The sequence below is a fragment of the Lathamus discolor genome, chromosome 18 (assembly GCF_037157495.1).
Source record: "Lathamus discolor isolate bLatDis1 chromosome 18, bLatDis1.hap1, whole genome shotgun sequence".
NCBI lineage: Eukaryota > Metazoa > Chordata > Aves > Psittaciformes > Psittacidae > Lathamus > Lathamus discolor.
Genome location: NC_088901.1, coordinates 2776985 through 2791404, shown reverse-complemented (window position 1 = coordinate 2791404; position 14420 = coordinate 2776985). Strand labels below are relative to the sequence as shown.

Here is a 14420-nt window from a genome sequence, read left to right as displayed (position 1 = left end):
GTCCCAGGGTAGTGACCCTGATGCTCCTGCACCTCTATAACCCAACCAAACCACAACAAGGAGGGCAAGCAGAGGACTGTGCTTTGCAGGATGGGACTGATACTTTCCCCCTTGCCTTTTCTCCACCCGGTTGTCAGGGCTGAGGTGCCTTTTCACAGTTGTCATACAGGACATGTCTCTCCAGGCTGCAGAGGAACCAATGGATGCCAGCTGCTAGGGACAGATCCATGTGTCCTCGGGCCAGTTGGATGGTTGATGTCTAAGGCCGGTCTTTGTGCTGTGCTCCAGGCATGTCTCTGTATTGCAGTGCATGGCTGTGTCTTGTCCTAAGGTCCAGAGGCCAGCTGTGGCAGATGTGGGCCAGGGCTGAATGACTCCCTGGATGACTCTGCTGGGACATTAAGCCAAGATGTAAAGGATCTGTCCTCGGGAAACAGCGGATGGGTTAAGCAATGCCCTGTTGCGACCATCTGACTTGAGGCCTGCCATGGACTGGCTCGGGCAAGGAAGTGCAAAGGAGAGGTGGATTCCCAAGTGGCATGGTTGTGCATCAGGGGGTTTCTTTGGTGACACAGTGAGGATGCTTCTTTAGAAGAGCTCATAGAACCAGTGGTGGCATCAGGCAGGCCCACTCCTCAGTGGCTCCAGATGACCAACGCAGGCAGGAAAGCCAGGGTTTCCATGCCATGCTCCAAACAGCAGCCACCCTCCCCTTCAAGTGTCCCCAGAGGCAGCTCACCCTCTACCACTGCTGCTTTGCAGAGCTTCTGGGCCCACATCCATCACCTCTGCTGCACAGCACGGTGCGATGGAGGCAGCTGCATTTCCACCTACCCACACACGATGCTTAGCCCAGTGGTTGAATCCATCCCTTGTGTGGTTTGGAGGGTGGTGTTAGACAGAAGAGCTCTGGCTGCAGAGGGATCTCTTAGCTCTTCTGGGGCCAGCTGCAGTGATGATGAGCAGGCGATGCAGATGCCTCTGCATGTTGGTATCCGTGTGCTAGCCTGAGCAAAAGCAGAGCAGGAAGAGAATGAGGCGGGAGTCAGTAGGATTTATCTCGTCTGCGTCCAACTAGGGCAGAGTGCAGCAGGGAGCAGTCACGTTTCTCCTGTGCTGCGGGTATCCTCCTTCTTCCCTTACAGAAATGAAGACTACAGCCCTGGTACTGTGATATGTGGGCTTCAGAGGTGCTGGGGGCCCAGAGCTCCATGAGATGAACATCACTGCTCCTTTCTCTCTTTCAATGCTGTCTGAAGGGAGGCAGCAGCTCCAGTGCTACCTGCAGAGCAAGGAACTGCAGGATCCTAATGGGGCTGCTGGTGGAGGGGCCACTGTGACACGGTCTTGCTGCTGGGAGCACGGTGCCGAGCTGAGAGCACGCTTGCTGGGTGCTCCAAGCAGCTCAGGCAGTCTCATGTGTGTTGCTTTGTGTTTGCAAGTTGGGTTGTTTTCCTGCTGTTCCCTTCGAGCCCGTTGGTGCGTTAGATGTGATAAGGCAGAGACTTCCAAGCCCTCTACAGTCAGGGCCAGTGTAATCCATGCGAAAGGACTGCAGGAGGATGGGGAAGGCAGCTGCTGCTCCCTGCCTTCCAAGGGAGGGTTCATCTCATTGCTGCTCACCCCTGTGGAGTGGAGCTGCTGCGCACTCATCCCATGGGCGCATCCCTGCCGCGGCAGCTCGGCTCCCAGGGAAGGCAGGGAATGTTCTCCTGTCTCTGTCTGGGGAGGGCAGAGGTGACGTTTGGTTCTGGGAACCACGAGGTGCCTCCTGCCCACTTGGACCTGTCCCTTGGGCAAGTGCTGGGGGAAAAGGGGCGAGCTTACAGAATGTGCTCTTGTTCCTGGGTCACAGGACCCCTAATGCAGCTGGAGGAAGCAGCTGCCTCCTGCACAACAGAGACAACAGACACCCAGTGCCCAGAGGGGTGTCTGAAGTCCTAATTGAAGCCCAGCTCTGCAGGTCCAGCTTCCTGGAAGAGGGCTGGCACTAGTGCACAAAGGATGCTCCCTTCTCACTGCACCCTGCCGATGGAGCCACGCCAAGGGGAGCACAAACCCATTGTGGCAGCTTAGACCCTCTGCCCGAGCGTGGGCAGCAGCACACCACAGGGAATGGGAAGGGAGCAGGGAGCTGTAAAGGGATGTGATGGAATATTTCATGAGTCCCCGTGCTGTCCCCGCTGCACTGGGCCCGCATACATCCCTGTGACACTGTGGGCATCTAGTGAAGCACCGAGGGTGACTGCAAGCAATCAGCTCCCAGATTTTTGCTTAAGGTCAGATCCTTTTTGCAGTCCCTTTAGAAGGAGCTCCACTGGAGCAGGGTCTTGTGTCCCTGAAGGTCCCAGCTCCCTGTACATTACTGGCCCTAAAGGCTCAACTCTGCAGCTCTTTGATCTCAAGGGGATTCTTGTTCTAAGCTGCTCAAAGCCGTTTTTGGGACATGCTGTTAGGAGCCAGGGTGAGGGTGGGAGCACCCAGCTCTTCCTCTTGGCTCTCTTTAGGTGCCTGTAGATGAGTGATGGATCATTAAGGTCACGAGCTGGTCTGGAACACACAGAGTGGTTCTGCCATTGCTAGAGCGTGAGTTCACATCTGAGCTATGGAAACACGGAGGAATTAGCTGTAAATATACAGTGGAAACCAAGGGAACCTGTAATTAAATGTTGAGTTGTAATTAATGCTGCCTGTACGAGTACCTCAGCTTCTTGTGGAATCCAGGCATTCCCTGCCGCTCCCTGTTTCCACGGGGCAGGCGGAGAGGGCAGTGGGCAGTGAACGGACAGCACCGTGCTCACACCCACTGTGGTCCAGCAGAGAGGTACTCAGACACGTGCGACACCAGCCTGCTTGTGCATTGGTCCTCAGGATGTTTCTGAGTTTCATCTGCTTCATCTCTCCATGGGGAGGTGGGGAATGGGTGTGCTGGTGTTGTGCTTTAAACCCAGGCTGTCACGCAGAAACCACGCAGCCGTTCGCCTTCCTCCCCCTGCTCCTGGAGGGATGGGGAGGAGAATGTAAGTCCCATGGGCTGAGATAAGAACAGTCCAATAACTAAGGTATAACACAAACCACTGCTGCTACCACCAATAATAAGGGAAATAACAAGGGAAGAGAATACAACCGCTCACCACCCGCCGACCGATACCCAGCCTGACTGAGCAGTGATCTAGCTCTTCCGGGTAACTGCCCCCAGTTTATAATAGTGGGCATGACGTGCTGTGGTATGGAATACCTCTTCGGCTAGCTTGGGTCAGGTGTCCTGTCCCTGCTTCCTTTCAGCTTTCCCTCCTCGCTGGCAGAGCATGAGGCTCAGAAAGTCCTTGGTCAGACTAAACATGATTGAGCAGCAACTGAAAACATCAGCGTTATCAGCGCTGTTCCCTGGCTGAAAGTCAAAACACAGCACTGCACCAGCTCCTAAGGAGAAAAATGACTGCTACTGCTGAACCCAGGGCAGTTGGGCTCTGCCTGGACACTGGTGTCAAGAGCAGGTCAGACACCTATCTCTGAAGAGCAGACCTGGACTATGCCCCAGGAGGTAGAGCTGTGATGGGTAAAAGGCATCAGGAGGAGTCAAGGGATCTCCTCCTCTCTGGTGCTGTGTGAGGGGTTTGTCCCAGGGGAGCACACTGAAGATCAGCTGCAGGAAGGAGCTGTGCTTTGATGCTGCCTGTATCAGCTGCTTCATGCATCTGTGTTGCTTTGCAGTTGACCTGTGAAGTGCTGGGGAAGAGGATGGGCGCTCTGGATGGGTGCTAAGGGCTGGATGAGACTTCAGTGCAGTCACTTGGAAACCAGCATTAACCTAGGGCTGTAAAACTGTGCTTATGAATGTGGGTAAATAGAACCAGCTCCATCTGGGATAACAAGGTCTGCAAGAGGAAGGTGACTGGCTCCTTCTCACCCAACAAATCAAGGACGGCACCTTCTCCACCCTCCGCAGGACCTGGTGGCCAGTTCTGCATCACAGTCAGGGGATGCACTTAGCTCTTCAGCAGGTTGATTTTTGGAGGCATATTAACCCCTGCATGAAACTCCATGTTCCTTGTCCTCATTGTTGGTGCCCACCAGCAGTGTGCTCTGTGTAAACCCAGCATGCTTGTGTCTTTTTCCTCTCCTGTTAAGGTGGAAAGGAGCCATGGAGTGCACATTTTGATCTCAAGGTAGTGAATGGGACTTTTCTTGCTTTGCACACAGGACTGTGACTCCTGGAGCAAGACAGGATCTGTCTCAAGCACACATGGATTGCCCTCTGCTAAGTGACCCATCCTGTCAGATTTCTGTTCTTTCCTGAGCCATCTCCTATCTGAAGTAATCTGGATGCCTTTCATTTGAACTCAGACCTCCTTCTACCCGAAACAAGAGCACAAACTTGCTGCTTCAACAGGAGCCAAAACCTTCTTGCCACGCTGCCAAGGGCTTCTTCAAGCATCCAGGCTTAAACCGGTCTCTTTTCCTTGCCTGTTGTCTGCCTTGGCAATGTTTCCCAGAAGCTGCTGTTTCAGGGCTGCTGTCTGCACAGAATTAGCTCTTGAGAGCATGTGTCCAGATGCACTTTAAGCAGTGTCAGTAGAGCTGCTCCTGCCTGTGTGCGAGTGCTGCAGCAGGGGTTTGGTTAATACGGCCCTTGTTGTAAAACGGGGATTTCTGTCGAGTTCCTGCTGTTCTGCTTAAAGGAAGTTTCTCCTGGGATCCTTCATCTGTTTGACCTTCAGTGCTTGCTTTGTGGGGTAAGCCCAGATTGGATCCAGTGATACTGATGGCTTTGCATGCATGTCCTTTCCTCTCCCAGGCATTCTTCTTTGTGGCTTGTATGGGAGCACCCAAAGGCACCAAGAAGTCACTTGTGTAATGGATGCTGCAACAATAAGCCATTAGGGCTCTGGAATAAAGCTGCAAGTCAAGACTCTGCAAATGATGAATTGCAATGTTGGAAACACCCTCCCTTTTGTTGCACTCTGGAATTCCAGGTGATGCTGGGGGTTTCCCTGCTGTCTGTTCCCAGGCAAACTCCATATGATTTGTTAAATGGGAATTTGGGCCAAAATGTTCAAAACCAGAATAACCGGGGGTCCTTTTTATTTCTCTCCGGGCTGTGAAAAATGCACCCTTTTAAGAATCAATAAATCTGCATGCAGATTCCCAGCACATGAATAATTCAGGGCTATGAGAAAGGCGAAACACTATAGTGGTTTGATTAGGCAGTTGTTTTAAATAAGCAAAATTAGTTGTTAATGAGACCCCTCTGCATATTTAGGAAAGCTGAATAATTTATTAAGAGCCAAGAAGTGAAGGCTGGAGAAGGGAGGAGAAAGCCAAGCAGCTCTTTGGAGACTGATTGTGTAACCGTGCTTGGGGGAGAAGAGGGCACAAATTAACCCCTTTTGGAAGGAAGCGCAGCCGATGCACAGAGCTTTCATGGAGCAGAGAGAGCAGGTGATGTCCTGGCACTGAGTGCAGACACTTGTACAATGGGGCTGTGAATGAAGGGGAACCGTTAGGTGGCATCCCAAATGTCAGGCAGTGCAGGACCCTGCAGCCCAGGAGCATCCATTTCTTCCCAGTGTGTAATGAATCAGGAGTCTGACGAAGAGAGCACATTACCCAAGGCCCCAGGTCATAAGTGCTGGACAGGAGAGGGGCTTCTCCAGGATGGGAAAGGAAAAGAACCCCGAACAAACAGGAAAAGGACTCTACCCACCTGCTTGTTAAAAAATCCCCCTGGATTTTCTCCCAATGAGGGCTGATTATTCCCAGTGAAGCTCCTCTGTGTCAGCATCTGCGCACATCCTGATGCCTTTGTCTCCCATGCTGAGGGAGATGTGTCCCTGCACTGGGAGCTGCAGGCAGCCTGCATCATGCTGCTCTTCAGTGTGCAGGCAGAGCCTTGCTGCAGCTTTCCTGTGCCAGGTCTGATAGCTCCAATGTCCCTTTCCCATTGAAGCTGCCCGCACTTTGGAAACCAATGCAGGGTTTCCACATGTTGTTCCAGGTAAAGTGCACCAGGGGAGAGAAATAGGTGCAGAAACCCGGGGAGAGGCCAGGTAAGTGACCTAGTAAGAGGCAATGCTTATAGAAGCTGCAGGGAACACAGAGGCTGGAGAAGATGTGGCTTCTCCATATGGGCATGGGCTTCACAGGGCTGAGCTAGTGGGCGATCTCGATTTGTATGGTTGTTCAGTCATCCTCTGAGCGTATCTGACCCCTGGATGATGATCAGGGCTATGAGAAAGGCGAAACTATAGTGGTTTGATTGCACAGTTGTTTTAAATAAGCAAAATTAGTTGTTAATGAGACACCTCTGTGTATTTAAGGAAGCTGAATAATTTAAGAGCCAAGAAGTGAAGGCTGGAGAAGGGAGGAGAAAGCTCAAAGAGAGCTCTTTGACCCTGGGGATTTGTCCGGTTTCTTTGTGTGCAGTGAAGGTGCTGGAAGAGATTCAGACACTGCTCCTTTGAAGTGGGTTTTCCATAAAGAGACAAGAATAGCCCACGGACCTGCTGAGCTCCCAGCAGGATCGGTGAGGTGCTCAGAGCCTGGTGGGTTTGCCATGTGGGTGGGGGTCACGATGGGCAGCCTGTGTGGCTGTTCTGCTTTGGGGAAGAGAGGTCTTGGGAAGCCTTGCTGTGTCAGCTGGAGAGGAGGCAAGGAAGCAGGATGCAAGTGCTGGGGCACGGCTCGTGTCCTCCTGCTCTCAGTGGGTCCGGCAGCCCCATGGACCTTGCCCTGGGAGCGGGTGCAGGGAGGCCCCTTGGGCTCCTGTGGGAGTTCGCTTTGTGACCTTCGATCAGCTCCAGGAGCCTCTCCTCTGCACAGGGTTCAGTGACCCGAGCATCGGGTGGTACCTGCACAGGAGCTGCCCTCCTTGTGCCAGTGGCTGTGCCAGGGCACATCCCCATGGTGAAGCTGAGGGTGCTCGCAGCACAAGAGCAGCACTTGCAGCATCATCCCATGGCCCCGGAGCTGGCTGGGGACCCCCTCAGCAGGGCTGGTGCTGGATGTGTTCCTGGGAGGGCAGAGATGCCCTTGGCCCCGGTGTGGCTTGGTGGGACACAGGACACTCGGTTTGCATTGGAGATGATAGGAAAGGAAACTGTTTTCCGAGGGAGGTGATGTTGGACTGAGGCTAAATGGATTTCCATAAATATTTGAGCAAGGCTGAATTATTTATGAGCCTCCGGTGACACAAGAGAAGGAACCGACGGAATCATCTGTGAATTTTCCAGATGATTTGGTTTAAAAATGCTGCTCGTTATGATTGATGTGGGTCAGATCCCCCCTTCGCTCCTGGCCAGGCCTTGCACAAGCCGCAGCAACACAGAGGCGATAGACAAATCTCTCCCTTTATGTACCTTAATCTGCCAGTCAGGAAGTGAGTCCTCAGGAGGACTGCAACCAGAAACCTTTGTCATTCAGATGGATGCAGAGGAAAAAGAAGGAAGAAGGAAAGGAAAAGAAAGAAGATGGAGGGATAGAGAAAGCCTTCAGCTTCTGGTCAGAGAATCAGTCATAGAATCATAGAATAGCAGGTTGGAAGGGACCTCAAGGATCAACTGATCCAACCTTTAAGAGGGTGGCTTTGGAAGAGGTTTTCGGAAGGGGGTTTCTCAGCTAGGCAGGGATCCCTTCCGGTTTATCAGTTTTCACACTCCCTCATCGCAGAGATGGGATCACATCCCAGCCAAAGACCTGTTGCTCTTCGTCACAGCAGCTGCGTGCAGCCTGCAGGCAGGATCCTGGGGACGTGGGAGGCCGCATGGGGTAGCGAGAGGAAGGAGTTTGCTGTGGAACTGCTGCAGCGGCCCCTGGAGCAGAAAGCCCCTGCTCCCTGGGCAGGGACAAGGGTGTTGGAGCAAACCTCCTGGGGTCTCCAAGTAGGAGGCACACAAGGAAGCCTCTTCCGTGACCTTAGGGCTTCACATAAACCCCTGACTCAGCTTCTGATGGATGCCGCAAGGACAAAGAGCAAGATCCCAGTTCCCTGGATTCGCCTGTGGATGCAGAAACATCCCTGCAGAGAGATGCGGTTGTGTACATGGGGGTCAGCTCTTGCTGGGGTGATGTGCAGAGCAGAGCTGGGTTCGGCAGCCTCCTCCAGGCTGCTCTCCCAGCCCAAGCCCTGGGATGCTTGCACCCAAGCTGGCATTTCCTTGCTGCTGTGGCTCTCTGGGTGCTGGCTCTGGGAATGGCCCAGCTGTGTGCGCTGTGTAAGCAAAGGCAGAAGGGCTGTTTTCACCCTGTGCCCTTGGATGGCCACGTCCTATCTAGCTAATCATTAGCCAGGTTAAACACAGCAGGGCCAGGCTCTTGCACAGTGTTTCTCCCTACCCAGGACTGGTGGCTTCTGCAGGGCTGGGCTGGAAGCTGCTCCTCACCTCCCAGCCCTACCTGCAGTCACCCCTGTCTCCATCCCTCCCATGGCCTGAGGCCAACCAATCCCACACCATCATTCACAGCATGATCAGAGCTTTTTCCTCTGCTACTCTTCAGGGTCCTCTAGAGCCTTTTGCACCCTGTGACCCTTTTATCTTGGCTCAAAGCCCTTGGTGTGGTGGCACTCTCCCTGTCCCCCAGGCAGCCCTGAGCCCTGGTCCTCATCGACACAGCACCATCCTCCTGCAAGAGCCCAGGAAGCACAGGCAGAGCAGGCATTGAGGGGAACAGGGAATGGCTTGGAGTTACTCAAGGTGTCACCTGAGCTAACTGCAGGGTTAGGGATAGCTGCAGAGGTCAGATGGACCCCTGGGGTCAGATGCTGTAAAGATGCTGGTGGGCAGCAAAGCTGTGACCGGAGCTGGGTGAGGTGATGCTGGGGTCTGCTTGGCAACCATGTGCCAGAGAGGCTGTGGCTGCCCCATCCCTGGCAGTGCTCAAGGCCAGGTCGGACACAGGGGCTTGGAGCAAGCTGCTCCAGTGGAAGGGGTCCCTGCCCGGGGCAGGGGCTGGAGCTGGATGAGCTTTAAGGTCCCTTCAACCCAAACCATCACTGCTGGGAATCCAGGGAAATTGGTGACACTTGGGGCTTTTCCTCTTCCACAGGGGCTTCCCCCCTCTCTGCCTGGGGCCGCTTCGGGCCGGATCTCTTTCTGGGAAGCGCCTGTGTCATCTCGAGCCATCTGTGCTCCCAGGAAACAGGAGCTGCAGCTTCCCTCTTTGTGGCAGCCAGGGCAGCCTTGTCCTCTCTGCCCCTTCCATCCGGAGGGTCCCCGGGTCAGCGCCGCGCTGTCCCTGGGGGCCGCTCAGCAGTTGGGCTGCCGGCTGCTCTGTGCCTTTGTGCTCCAGGGGCTGGAAAGGGAAGCAGGTGGATCCAGGGGATCCCAGTCCCAGCACGGGGACAGCCCTGCTCCAAAGTCCAGCACTGCCGCTTGCAGCACCGCCCCCCCGGGGCACGTTCCCGGTGGGAAGGGCAGAGGGGATGAGCCTGGTTTATCTTATCCCAAAGACTTCGGCACGTTCGGGATGGAGCTGGGGAAGGGATGCTCGGCCATGGGCTGCTGTGCCTTTGGCTCCGGCTCGCAGTGGACGTCTGTCAGTGTCACATGAGCTGTCAGGAGACAGATGGCATTTCACTGCCTGGCTGGAAGTCGCCCCTTTCTTTTCTTTCCTCCCCAGCCCCCCACCCCCCCTTCTTTTTCTTTTCTTTCCTTTTCTGTTGTGTTTTTGTGCTTAAAGGGAACGGGGGGAGCCGGAGAGAGTGGAGAGGGGACCCTCGCCTTTGAGCTGCTCTTGGTGCCAGCAGAGATGGGCTCCGTGTGGCTGTGGCTTCTGCCTGCTTGACAGCCCAGCAGTGGGGCTGGCTGTGGGTGATGGATTCTGGGTGCTGGGTGCGGGGTGCTGGATGCTGTGTGTTGGATGCTGTGTGTTGAATGTGGTGTGTTGGATGCTGGGTGCTGGATTCTGGATGCTGGTGCTGGGTGCTGGATGCTATGTGTTGGATGCTGGGTGCTGGATGTTGTGCGTTGAATGTGGTGTGTTGGATGCTGGGTGCTGGATTCTGGATGCTGGGTGCTGGATGCTATGTGTTGGATGCTGGGTGCTGGATTCTGGATGCTGGTGCTGGGTGCTGGATGCTATGTGTTGGATGCTGGGTGCTGGATTCTGGATGCTGGTGCTGGGTGCTGGATGCTATGTGTTGGATGCTGGGTGCTGGATGTTGTGCGTTGAATGTGGTGTGTTGGATGCTGGGTGCTGGATTCTGGATGCTGGGTGCAGGGTGCTGGTGCTGTGGGTGATGGATTCTGGGTGTTGGGTGCTGGATTCTGGGTGCTGAGTGCATCAGTAAAGCCAGAAGATGGCTATTGGCCTTCCTAGAATAATCTTGACCTCAAGTCTGCTCAGGCCAAGGATGTTCCCTGCCCTTCGGCTTGCGAGGAAGATGCTCGAGGGCATGAGAAGTGGTACAAATGCCTTCCCATGCATTTGTGAATTGCTGGGTGGGGGAATGGCCCCGGGCAAAGGTGCAGGAAACAAAGACAAAAGAGTTGGGATGAAATCCTATTTCCTTACAGAATGATTTGTGCTCAGTCATTTGCTCCCACTCAGTGATTTGTGACAGCTACATAAAGATCTTGAAAGGAACTGAGACCTCATCTGGCACTTCTGCCCAGAATGTGTTTAAGTATTGAAAATCAACTATTACTGAGACAGAGTTCAGTAAAATTTACTGTTGTGCTTTAGTTTGAAATGAAGACACTTTCAATTTCCAAGCTCTTTGGTAGTGCTCAAAAGAAACCTTCCTGTTCAGCTGGAATTCCGTATTTCCTGGCTCCCCTTCGGACTTCGTTTAACCCAGGGTTCTTTCAACATTTTTGCTTCCAGGGTATCTGATATGAGAGGTTTTCTCCTGGCTGCTGACAAGGAGCCGCGTCCCCGCACAGATGTGTCCCGATGGAGTTTCCCACCCAGACCTGGGTCAGAGGCTTTGGATCAGTGCAGAAAATGTTCCCCTTTAAATCCTCCCTTCACATCAGTCGCCTGGATGTGACATTGGCTGCCTCTGCCTGAGAGGGTCCCCTCTGCCGGGGTGCAAGAGGAGCTGATGAATTCATTCATTTGGAGCTGATGGCAATTACATAGAATCCGCAGCATCCTCGTGGGCCCCCCTGCTGCCTGCACAGCACTTGCCTTGTCCTCATCTCTCTGCCATCAGATCTGCATGCACAGATATTAATGCAATTCCAAATACAACCATTACCACTCATCCGGAATTTATTATGTGGAGTAACCTCAGTGAAGGCGTGATAGGAGCTGCACGGTGCTTTACTGGACGCAAAGTACAAGAACTGCTTTATTAATTATGAATTATATGTCTATTTGCATTTCCAGTTCCAGGCTTTCACTCATTGTGTGGTCGTAGGTATTAAAAGTTACTCTCTGAGAACGAAAGCAGTGATTCGCAGCTCTGCTTTGCTGCTGTTTCAGCTGCCTCATGGGGGTGAAGAACCAGCTCATTGCTAAGAGAGACCATGAACGCGGAGCTGACTCTAGAGCTGTGCCCAAGGAACAACCTGTCCGGGAAGGACCAGAGCCAAACACAGTAAGAGGCATTTCCAGAAGGTGCTGGGGATAAGTCTCAGCAAGGGAAAACCCCACAAGTGTTTGGGATTCTCTGGGGTTTCAGCAGTGTTTCCTGCTTGAGCCTGTGGGGAAAAGAACTTGGGATGAAGCAAGGGTTTCTTCAGCCCCCCGCAGCTGCCTTCTCTCCTGGTGCCTTCTCTCTTTTTGGGATTTGCTTGCTCCAGATGGGAGAGGGACCTCCAAGTAGCTGGGCCTTGTGTTCTCACCCTATCAGGCTCATTGCCTGTGGGCGATTAATGGGGATGCTCCGGTTTCCTTCGGTTGCCTCTCATGCTTTGGGCTTTCTGCTGTGGTGTTCTCCATGCTGGGAGGTAAACACCAGAACAGCGATGCTGTTACCTCTGCCAAAGCTTCCTTTCATGCTCTGCTTCGTCCTGCTGCCAGAGAAAACCCTGAGCGTGCCTAAGGCTGAGCTCACCACCTCTCAGTCCATCAGCGCTGTCCTGTGGTTTCTGTGGGCTCCTCATCTGTCCAGATGCAAGTGTACTGCATCAAGGAGCCACACCATGGGCTTCCCAGCACGTCCACAGTGATTGCACGGCTCCTGACACAGCAGAGCTCTGCTTTACTGCCCAGAGACATCTCCAGCATCATGAGGCACCGTGCCCATCTCCAGCGCAGTCTGTGACGGGGTGCTGCAGTGAAGGGGGAGCTGCTTCAGACGCCATTCCCTTAACCAGCATCTCTGCAGGAGAGCTGGCTGATGCCCTGTGCCCTTCTCTCTGTTGCCACAGCAGGAATCTGTCTTGTGTCCTGAGAAAGAACTTGCTGCCCTCCACCTCCTGCTACCCAGAGAGTGGCTTTTCTCCCTGCATCCCTGCATCCCGCAGAGGCCAGTGCCACTGAGAATGGCACTCAGTTTTTTGTCCTGGCCTCTGGGGACACTGGACATCAAGATGCGTGCAGAGCCCTACACTTATGGAAAGCACTCCAGGTTTGACTTCTTTCCCCCAGGAAATAGGTAACAAATGTGAAAAGCTGAGACCTGGCCGGGAGAACAGTGAAGTGGTTATTCCTGGTTTTGGGATCGCCCATTCACTGTGAACAAAGTGGCTTGTGGGGTCGATAGCTGAGAGTGTTTCTGTGGCATCAACTCTGTCAGAAATGCATCTGGAAGCGCTTTTCCATGGTCGCCCAATCTCTTAATCTCCTCGAGCAGCACCATGCTAGTCTGACAAATTCCCTTTCCATAAAGCCATGTAATTGGTCTTAATGACATTGTTCTGGTTTAATTCCTTGCTGACAGAGGGGTGCATCATTGTTCCTTCACCTGGCATCAAAGCCAGGCGGATGAGCCTGCAAGTGCATCTGAGTCATTATTCCTCCCCTTTCTAAACATGCCCACCACAAACTTCACCTTCTCTTTGTGAACTCCCCGGAGTGCAGGAGTTGACAGCAGCTGCTCAGCTCCTTGTCCAGCTTCATACACATTAAACGGAAAACATTTGGTGTCTGTGCCTGGAGCTCAAACAAGATAGGGGCCAGCATCTTTTCTACCTGTCAGCCTGGGATCTTAGAGCCAACCTGTGCTGTCTGCTTCTCTTGCATCGTTGTGGCAGTAAAGATGCTGCGGGTCACATCACGTCCTTATCTTCAGAGCATGCCCTCGGTGACAAAGATCCAGCTCACTCATCTTTAGCTGACCACACGGGTCTGACTGCACCTGGAGCACGGCAAAGATGCTGCTGATGGACAGGGAGGAGGAAGCCAGCCCATTCCCCCCTGGATGTGTGAGCCCTGCAGAGCCCTATCACAGGGCATGGCAGGCACTGAGGACTGGAGGGGAGCAGGTCTTTAGGACAAGAACAAGCCAAGTTTGCCCTTTCCCTGGCTTGTAATTTAACATGGTGTGGTTTGGTGTCTACAAGCCGATGCCAGCACCCAGACTGCATGAGTAAGTGCAGCTTCAATTATAACCTTGGTTATACACTAGTGAGTCACTGTCCTGTGGAGCCCAAGTTTTAGTTCCCTGGCCTCAGCCCAGATGTATTCCTGGCTTTTAATGGGGAATTGGAGGGAAGTCTCATCCGCTGTGACTGAGCTGTGCAAGAGGATGGGTGTGAGTGAGGAGGAAGGGGAGCAGAGTGGCTTGGGAAGGGCAGGCACATGCCTGCGTCCTGGTGTCCAGCAGTGCTGGCTCTTCCACCCTCCCACTGCAAGAGACCTGGCTGCACAATAACAGGGAATGGACTTTGCTTGTGCACATCAGGAACTGAGCTGCATGGGACACAAGCTACCTCAGTGCTCAGGCTGCGAGATGTGCCAAGAGCCGGAGGGATGCCTGCGTGAGTCAGGAGGTGAATAACCCCCAGTGGGCTCTGCAGCGTAGCTCTTCCCTTGTGCATTCCCATTCTGGAGGGATAGAGAGCATTAGCTCTGATTGGGGTACTTTTGTGGGGCTAAGCACCACAGGGATCCCCATCTGGGTGGAAAACACCCCATGTGTAACCATAACTGCTGTCTCCTTGTCAGGACAGCCCTGGGATGATGTAACCCACACCAGTTCGGCTTCTGAGCTGGTGCCCAGCGGAGTGCAGAGCCTGGACCAGCCATTAGGAAAGCCAAGGGATCAGCGTGACCATGAGCTTATGGCAGGGATGGACACAGGCTCTGCTTGGACTCTGTTTCCTGCATTGCCGTGACACAAACTCTTCCTGCCTGTTATTGCCACAATGGTTTGCTGCGGTTCCACATTCCAGGGCAGAGCTGGCCCAAACCTCACTGCGCTTGCCTTGGGTTTGCAGTCCCCAGCCTGCTGAGTGGGATGAGGCCCTGGGCTTGGGGAGTGTCAGGAAGCTGCATGTTCAGGAGTGAGGCAGGAAGCTTGTTTTAGCCCT

General features: G+C 53.7%; 1 long non-coding RNA gene across 1 annotated transcript; it reads left to right on the top strand.

Moving 5' to 3' along the window:
• Positions 1-9444: 9444 nt before the first annotated feature.
• On the top strand, positions 9445-12796 carry LOC136023257 (uncharacterized). Its single transcript, XR_010616537.1, has 2 exons — positions 9445-9534; positions 10825-12796. It is a non-coding gene; the product is annotated as an uncharacterized LOC136023257 (long non-coding RNA).
• The last annotated feature ends 1624 nt before the right edge of the window (positions 12797-14420 follow it).